The sequence below is a fragment of the Fukomys damarensis genome, unplaced genomic scaffold (genome assembly GCF_012274545.1).
Source record: "Fukomys damarensis isolate Sample0158 unplaced genomic scaffold, DMR_v1.0_HiC HiC_scaffold_39, whole genome shotgun sequence".
In the NCBI taxonomy this organism is placed as follows: Eukaryota; Metazoa; Chordata; class Mammalia; order Rodentia; family Bathyergidae; genus Fukomys; species Fukomys damarensis.
The window spans coordinates 67,527,569-67,537,581 of NW_022900951.1; the positions used below are offsets into that span (position 1 = coordinate 67,527,569).

General features: G+C 34.9%; 1 pseudogene; it reads left to right on the forward strand.

Annotated features, from left to right (window-relative positions):
- The first annotated feature begins 6,710 nt into the window (after window positions 1-6,710).
- LOC104854378 lies at window positions 6,711-7,466 on the forward strand (annotated as a pseudogene).
- Window positions 7,467-10,013: the final 2,547 nt, after the last annotated feature.

Genomic DNA, 10,013 nt, shown 5'->3' on the forward strand with positions numbered 1-10,013 from the left:
TTTTTTTTTTTTTTTTTTGTAAAGGGGATCGAACTGGGGTCCTTGCACTTGCGAGGCAGGCAGCACCCCTGAGCTACAACCTGGCCCTGGACTCAATACATTCTGAATGCTCAGTTGCTACCTGAGGCTGGAATGTTACCTTACTTGGCTTATATTAGCAAATGACAAATTCAAGCTGTGTGACATTAAAAGAAGTTATTTAACTCATCCTTGCTTTACATTCTCCTTCAGTAAAATGGAAAAATAACAGTATTTACCTCACAAAGTTTGAGATTAAATAAATATTTAGAAAAAATCAGAACAGTGTTTGGAACATAAATGGAGAATAGTAGCAATCATTGTAAATTCACATCATTATTTTACACTACTTATTATAAAAAGGACATATTTTGATGTGTAGATAAGATTATGTATTTCATTTAAAATAATGTGGAAAAGTTCAATTTAAATGAAAGAAGTGTATGTTTATAAAAGTTAGACTATAATGACCTTGTTAAATTCATAAGTCCAGCCTTACCAAAAAAGCAAATAAAAGTTAATGAGAGGACTATAGCTTTAAATTATAGCAAATGATTTACAAGACTATTTCCATTTGACCCAGCCATACCTCTTCTGGGTATCTTTCCAAAAGAGTTAAAGACATTGCATTACAGTTACACATGAATATCCCTGTTCATAGTAGCATAACTCATAATAGCTAAATTTTGAAAGTGCACTAGAAAGATAATGGAGTACTACTCAGACATAACAAAGGATCATTTGAGTAATTTGTAGGAAAAGAGATATACCTTGAGTCCATAATGCTAGGTGAATCAAATCATACAATGAAGGTCAAATGTCAGATGGTTTCTCTTATATGAGAATCACAAAGTATAAATAATTTAAAGTATAAAATAAAAGATAGATGATAGGAAAAAAGAGATAGTTTTTGTAGATATGGGAATGAGACATATGGAGATGGAAAAGAGGTGAGGGGAAGGGAAATTTAAAAAGGTTCAAGAGATGATTAGTACCAATTACTCAAGATGAATGTATTTATTATATATCACAAACATGCACTAATAATAATTTTCTTTTTAAAATTACATGCAGAAAAACATTTGATTAGCACAGTATTAGTATGTTGTATGTTTGTGTTTTGGAAATGCGTCCTACTTCTGTAAATCACATTATTTACACTTTCCAAAGCTAGAAACAAATGTGATGTGAATCAGTCCTCAGAGTTGTTGCTTTGGAAATGGGCAGTTAACTGACAATCTTTTTGACTCATTTTTAAAAATTGGATTTTTAAACCTTTTTTAAGTTTACTGGTACATCTTAGGTATATAATACAGTTACATTCATCATTGGGATCTTCTACCTTTACATGACTTATCTTGGTTCTTATTTAAAATAGATTGGCAGAATGGATTAAGAAGCAAAATCCAACACACCTACTTGAAAAAGAAACTCATAGACTGAAAGTAAAAGGATGTAAAACAGTTCTCCATGCAACAGGAACCTAGAAAAAAGCAGGGGTAGCTATCTTATTTGCACACAAAGTAAGTTTCAAACCAAAACTAATTAAGAGAGACAGAGATGGTCACTACATCCTTCTAAAGGAAACAATTCAACAAGAAGGGATGACAATAATAAATATATATGCACCAAACACTAAAGCCCACAACTATACAAAACAAATATTAAGTGACATGAAACACCAAATAAATAATAATACAATTGTAGTGGTGAAGCTCAATACTCCACTGTCAGAAATAGACAGATCTTCTAGACTAAAAATGAACCACAAAATACGAGAAATGAGCCAAGCTTTTGAACAAATGGACTTAATATCCTCTATGTTCATTTTTACACCTCCAAAATATGTAGGAAAACAACTTCTTTGCATGATTTCTCACACTGATATGTTTCCTCAGTTAAGATTTGCTTATTTATAATGTCTTTCTTCACGATTTTTGTGGCAGATATGTTTTGATTTCAGTTATATAAATAATGAAAAAAACAAGCCAGGAAGAAGCATTTAATTTAGAAAACATGATTACATTGAAAGTTATGCTTTGGTAAATGTTTAACCGCTGCCTGGTGATTAGGCATGTTGAGATGTAGCCCTGCTGTGTATAATATTTTTTTATTTTTTATTTTTCACCTTTAATTGAGTTTATTGGTACATTTTAGGGATACGGTACAGTTACAATCATTGCTGGGATCTTGCACCTCTACATGACAGGTCTTAGCTATCATTTTTCCCCTTGTCCCTGCCCTCCTTTCACCCTCTCCTCCCCTCCCAATTTACAAACACTTTATTTCCATCTTATTCATTATCTCACATTTTTTTGTTTCCCTTATTACACTTACCCTATCCATTCCACCTTCCCTACACCTTTAACCCTATTTCTTTCCTCTGTTGGGCATGAATTGCTTCCATTTATTTCTTATGCTGAGCCTTCATGGCTTCTATCATAGTCCTGAGTTCATCTATTTTTTTGTCAGTTTCAGTTCTAGAGTCTCGAATCACTTTGCTCACCATCTATATGGTTATCTGGGAAATTATTTCTGTTTTGAATTTTTCTAGAGCCTGACTGATCTGTTTTGTTACCTCCTGTGCTATGGGTCTATGGTGTCCTGCTGGTTCACTATCAGACTTTTCACCCTCATTTGGGCTACTGTTTGCCATTGGTGAACTGGAAGTCTGTCTTTTTTCTTGCTTAAGTGTTTTCTCATTTTTGTTTTTGTTGTTGGGTTGCCCTTGGTTTAATTTCTGAGTTATTACTTAAATCTACCTGATATAGTTGCACTTTAGCTTTTGAGTCTCTAATGTCTCATAGACATCCTAATTTTCATAATATCAGAAAAAACAACTCACTAAATCAATCACAATCCTTTATCCCAATTGATAATTCAGCAGTCCAATAGGATCAAGCACAACTTGCAAATTGACCTCTTGTGGTAATCATTAATCTGTCACCTTTAAACCATGTGAATTAAATTAATATCAAGAAGCAGCCCAAAATATGTTTGCAGTAAATATGCTTTTCAATATAGTATCTTTACCATTTAGGATGGGGTCTTAGACTGAGTTAGGATGAGAGGAGTAGATAAGAAAAAGAATTGGAGAAGATTTCAAGTGAAGCCAGAGGACATAGAATGACCATACAATCTTTACAAAACTATTAACTTCAAAAGGGATAGACAGAGTACAAGAATAAGGACAAGAATATTTCCCCTTAACAGTAACAGGGGCTTGCTTTCCCTTGATAGTACTGAGCCATGAGTGAGATAAAATAACGGGAAAACAACATAAAGAAAAAAGAAAAAAATCATTAAAGAAGAAGTCTGAGTTAGGTCAGGAGCAGGAATAGAAAGGGAGATGAGGGATAATATGGTGGAGCAAGGAGACTGAGTTGGAGAAAGAGGACAGAAGAAAGAAAGAAATTGCAGGGTGGAATGAGGAAAAGGAAAAAAAAATAATTTGAAGGGCCTCTTTCAGAGTATGTCTCTGCTGTCATAATATACCACGTGCACAGCCATGTGCAGAACCAAGTCCCCTGATCTCAGGTAGCCAACGGCAGATCCCCATGACTCAGACTGACCTCAGGCCACAAGGCCCAAATTGAGTTCCCGAACCTGCAGGGTTGAACTCCACTCAGTGCTATTACAGGTTTCCCCTGCCCTTTCTTTAAAGATGTTCAAAGTTGGGAGCTCAGAAAAATACCCTTTATGACCACCTATGCTTCTGCAGAGTAGGTCCAAAGACTGGCCCAATCAGGAGGTCTGAATGTGGGTGGGAGGGGGCAGGTCATAAGGGTGTTTCAAGGCACCTGAGCAGCTACCTTCCTTGCTGGAACTGGTGGTGTGCGCAGACAGGGGAGTTCGCGGACCCACCGAATGGGCCAGAGAAGGTGGCGGGAGAGATTTCAGAGTGGCCTTCCTCGTTGGGGCTGGTGGCATGCAGTCAGGGGAGGGTGCAGACCAAATGAATAGGCCTGAGCAGGCTGCAGGAGAGAGTCTGCTGTGTATAATATTGCTGATTTCCAACATGCCTAATTTCAAGCTACCAACATGAAATACTTAACGCGAAATTGCAGGGAGTTGAAACACACGACTGGTGTCTTCAACTGGGTGCAAGGTGGATGAAGAATTTCACTGTGTTCAGGGCATGAACAACATACTGAGGATCCAACTCAGAGTCTTTTTTTTTTTCTTCCTTGAGTCTTGACTTTCAGTTTGCACACACTCAATTATATCTCTCAAATTTTATATTTTAAATGTATTCTCTTTAAAAACCAATATCGTAAGAACCAAGATGAATTATGTAAGGTGCAAATTTCCAATGATGAATGTCATTACACTGTATACCTTAAATGTATCAATAAGATTAATTAATGTTTTTAAAAATGGAATATCTATACTTCTGGTAACCTAATAATTTGCCAAACATTAAACATTTACTTTGATTTATATCAGTGTGTTCCTGGGAGGATGCAAAACTTGACATTAATCATTAATTTTGGCTTGGAAAAAAACTAAACAAGAGAAGGAACTTCAGGACAATGCATGTATAACAAGATTTAAACAGAATCTTTATTCTTTTCACTCTGATTTTAGATCCTAAATAATACAAGAAAAGTAATTAAGGAACATCTTTTATCCATATCCCGTATACCTGCTCACTTCTCCATGGAATAAAATTGTGGAAAACAATGCCATTTTAAGTATAAATCTTGAAAAATAAAATAGCGACTTCCAGTGTAACGTTTCAGAGAATGGAAATATCTTGTATTCATTGAAGATTATGTTAAGCACAACTTAATTAGACTTTCTGTGGTACTCTTAGTTAGAGATGATTAACCACCAATTTTAGAGCCCAAACAATTATATAATGTTAATGTTTAATTAGTAAAAGGAAAGCACCTCTAGCATGGAGGAAGAGATGCTTAGAATAGCATGTTCAGGTTGTCACAAAAGACCAATGAAATAAGCATAATACTTGGCTTCAGGGAAAAAATAGTTGCTAAATTGTTAGATAGCCTTAACAGTAGGGAAATATAAGTAGTAAACAACCATTGCATGTATATTTCATTTTTGTTTTTTTATCAACAAATGCCAATCAAAAATGTTTGTGAGCTTTTCTATATTTTTGAGTAGAAAGTCAGGCTGATTGCAATTTGGGATGATTAGACAGATTTATGACACCTGCACCTAAATGTGTCATGCTTTGCTCTTGGCCATGTTTTCTCTCACTAAGAAAAATTGATGCTAAACAGGGCGTGGTGGCACACACCTGTAATTCCATCACTCGGGAGTCTGAGGCAGGAGGATTGCTGTGAGTTCGAGACCGGCCTGGTCTACATAGTGAGTTCCAGGTCAGTCTCAACTACATAGGGAGACTCTGTCTCAAAAAACCAATAAATAAATAAATAAATAAGTATTGATGCATAATTCACAAGTCATACAGTTTGCTCATTTAAAGTGCATAATCCAACAGGCATTTGCATAATCATAGAGTTGCCCATCCATCAACAAAATTTTAGGGCATATAAAAAAGTAAAACCAAATTCCATAACAATTAATAGACACTCTCCATTTCTTTTTTTCTCTCAATTATCCTCTCACCCATATTCCCTTACTTCTGGCAACCATTTATCTATTTTCTATCTTTCCATATTTGCCTACTCTGAACACATCTTGGAATTCTCTTATTAAACTGTAATTCTGTATTTTATAATCAGTATCGCCCTATTTGCCCCAGCCACATAACCAACCCAGCTTCTGTTAATATCGTTCTATATTATTTTATTTTATTTTATTCAGTTTTATCCGTTCATGTGTGTAATATATAATACTTACATTCCTTGTCAGAAGTTTGATACATTTACATAATATATCTTAGTTAATTTTATCATCCTCTTTCCCTTCCCTCTTTTCCCCATTCTACTTTTTACTTTTGTCAAATCAACTTTGTTTTTCAGATTACATATGTGAGTAAAATTATATGGTTATTATTGTTTTTGTACCTGGCCAAATTTGCTTTATATAATATTCTCCCAATGTTTCTGTGTTTTAACAAATGATTGTGTTTTGTTCCTATGTATGACGGGATAGTATTACACTTTGTATATACACATCAAATTTTATTTATTTATTCACCCATTCTTAGACACTTACATTGATTTCATATATTATCTATTTTGAATAGTATTGAAATTAGCATAACTACTGCAGATAAGTTTTTAAGGTATTGATTTCATTTTTTATTTATACACAGTAATGGGATTGCTAGATAATATTAAGTTATACTTTTACTATTTTAAGGGAATTCCACACAATTTTTTCATAATGGCCATATTAATTTATATTGCCAACAGTAGTTAAAGACTGTTCTCTTTTCTCCATATTCTTACAAATATCAATTATCTTTTACCTTTATTTGTAATAGTCATCCTAATAAAATTGAGGTGCTATATCCTTGCAGTTTTTATTTTTGTTGTTCTGATGGTTAGTAATGTTGAGCATTTTTCACATATCCGTTGGTCATTTGCTTGTCTTCTTTTGAGAATTATCTATTCAGAATGTTTTCTATCTTAATAGCATTATTTGTTTTTTTGCTTTTTAATTGAGGTCCTTATATATCTTGGATTTTAATCCTTTTAAAATATAAACTGTTGCTTGCTATGTGACCCAGACAGAACCCTGTCCCCACCAAACCCACCATGAATAGACTCTGGCTTTCCCCAGGGAGCCTGCTGTTTGACTGTTCCTCATTCCAGGAAGCATATTCCAGAACCCTGCTTCCCTGGGGAGATTTCTTGATCACCACAGGCAAGGAAGATTAGAATAGTAGGCCAGTGGACATAACTCCTTTAGAACAAAGGAAATTAACTATTTATACCCATACTTGGTTCAGGACTTAGACATTCAATGGATTTGGCAAAGCACAAGGGGAAACAATTGTATCAGCATTAACTACTTTATCTAATATTGTACTATCTATAAGGAGATGGTCACTCAGGCACAACGGAAAATAACAATTCAACAGCTATTGGCTCATGTGGCTTCTATCAGGAAAGATATGGTCATCCTAGAAAAAAGTGAATTCCCAAATCTGAGAGCAGGGAATGAGAAAATGAAAATTGAATTAGATCAAGTTAAACAACAACCAATACGTGGAACCAGCTGAATCAGAGCAGATAATAAAGTCTACATCAACCTAGAAAAGAGCAGAGTAACAAATATGTTTGCAGATCAAGAAAAGCAACTTATGGAAGAAACCACAGAATTTATCAGAAAGGATACCCAAACCAAAAAGTGCTATTTCAGAGACCAATCATAAAACTGACACCAAAATTGCTTCCTTAAAAACACTGATGGAGTCTAACAAACTTGAGACAATTAGTTATCTTGCAGGCTCAGAGTTTACTTGCTTAGCAATAGCTTTGGGATTTTATAGATTCTGGAAGTGCTACTAATGCTACTACTGCTGTTGCTAATGTCTTCTTAGAACTACCCCAAGACAGATTTTCTTTCCACACTGTCAGTTGCTGAAGAAACTTATTACAAGATTATCAAAGTGTATATGGACTAGAAAAGTGTTTCAGGAATTTCAACTTGATCTTGTGTATTTATTTTATGTTCAAAAGCTGTCATCCAAAACTTGATTTTTTTTAGATGAAAGAGCACTCTGTCCCTAAGCTTTTGATAGTTCATAAAAAAGGAACCAAAATTTTCTTGTGTTTGAACAACTTTATAAATAAAATGTTGTTGATATCTGCTGGAAAAATATATACTATCATTATATTCCTTGGACAAATCTCACTTGATCACAGTGAATGAGACTTTTTTTGTTAATTTTTTTAGGGGGTGTTAATTTTTGTCTTTTTTTGCAGTGCTGATGATCAAATTTGGGTCCTCACATATGCTAGGCAAATGGTCTACCTCTGAGTTATATGCCAGGCCAGCTAATACATGATGTGTTTAATGTACTGTTGAATTTGATTTGTAGTGATTTGTCAAGGATTTTTGAAACTACATTCATTAGGGATATAGGACATTAGTGTTCATTTTTCGTAATGCTTTTAGTTTCTTCAAGCTCTTATATCCTTTCTACTACTTTAGTCTGTTGTTGAAGCTTTAAACTTTATTTTTTATTTGACTTATTGAGCTCTTCATTTCCAAGATTTATATTTGTGGGTTTTTTTTTTTTCATATTCTCCATCTTTTTTTGGTCCGTTTCTCACTCAGATCCTTCATTGTCTTGTTTCATTTAATTGTCTGTCCACATTCTTTTGTAGTCAAATGCTCTACCACTGAGCTATACACACTCTTGTCCACATTCTTTTGGTTGCCTTTGAGCTTTCTAAAAATCATTCTTTTAAATTCTTAATTTTTTTTTTTTTTTTGTACCGGGGATCTAACTCCGGGTCCTTGTGCTTGCGAGGCAGGCGGGTAGAATCACTGAGCTAAATCCCTGGCCCTCTTTTAAATTCTTTATCAGACATTTTGATTATTTTCCTATCATTGAAATCTGTTACTAGCAAGTTGTAATCTTGTCAGGCAGTCATATTACCCTTATTTTTTCATATTACTTGTGTAGTTATGTTTTTGTTTCCATATCAGATATAATAGGAATCTTTACCAATTTTATGGAATGGTATTCTTAGTAAGCAGGAATCTCCAGAAGGTGTCTTAGGGTATCGGTACATTATTCAACGTTGAGGTTACTTCCAGGTGGGAACAATTTTGTACTCTCTCTGTATTTTTTTTTTTTGGTTGTTGGAAATTAATTTAGGCAAAGTACACACCATATTGGAGTTGGAGGAACCCACTGTCTCTCAGGTCATACAACAGTCAAGATGCTCCCAATTCAGGCAAGTATGGTATGGATAGCAGAGTATATCAGGTTCACTCAGTGTGGCTATTCCTGCATAAGAGCAGTGGGCTCTACTGGGTGATGGAAGTTTCTTCAGGCACTGTTCATATTGCCTCTGTTGCTAGTATGGGCCTCTGGAACTGGCTGTTCCATTAATAGTAATGGAAGTACTTGTTCTGTGACTAGATAGTGGTGTAGGTTCATGTGCCTTATGGGAGAAGAGTGGGTTCAAGAGTCACAGTCCTCACTCTGTGATGCTCATAACTAGTCTGCCAGCAATGAATGATAAGATGCTGGAGTGACAGAGAGTGGAACTTGCATTAAAATATTGATAGCAGTGAAACAGCTATGGCCATACAAACCCAGGGCATTTTAAGATATTATTGTTAACCAAAGAAAAGCTCTTTTTATTGTCCACAGAGAAAAATGGTCATTGCATTTATAAAATTAAATTGTTTTTTGTTTTTTGAAACAGGGTCTCACTATGTAGTTGAGACTGACCTGAAACTCACTATGTAGCCCAGGCTGATCTTGAACTTACAGCGATCCTCCTGCCTCAGCCTCCTGAGTGCTGGGATTACAGGTGTGTGCCACCACACCAGGCTATAAAATTAATTTTTTTATAAATATTGTATTGATTGGCTAACAACCTGAATGAAAACATGTCACCAAATTTAAGGAGATTTTTAACTTTACATCATGAACCAATTTAAAATATCTCAGTCAAGCTGTGTGAGCAAAATGAACATGAGCAGTATCATGAATATATACGGATCTATAAGCCAACTTAAAAAGAACATATACCTGAAAGGTAACACAGAGAAACACACACATTAACCTGATCATATATAACCTTTATGTTACCAAACCTCAAGCTTTTCATCTACAAGCTCCATGTAAGCCTTGAGCCTATAAGCCCCTATTCTGTAATGTTTTAAGTAAATATGGCTACCACTGAAAACCTGTTCAACCAGTTTGCATGGGAAACCCCAGTGGAGCCAGAAATTTCCAAAGACAAAAACAAAAAAAGGAAAAAATGAATTGGATATGAGCTCAACAAACCTTTAATAAAGCAGTGCAGGTACCTTAAACAGTTATTAGAACCATTAACGGACAGATTAATGGACATAGAGAATACAGGAAATAA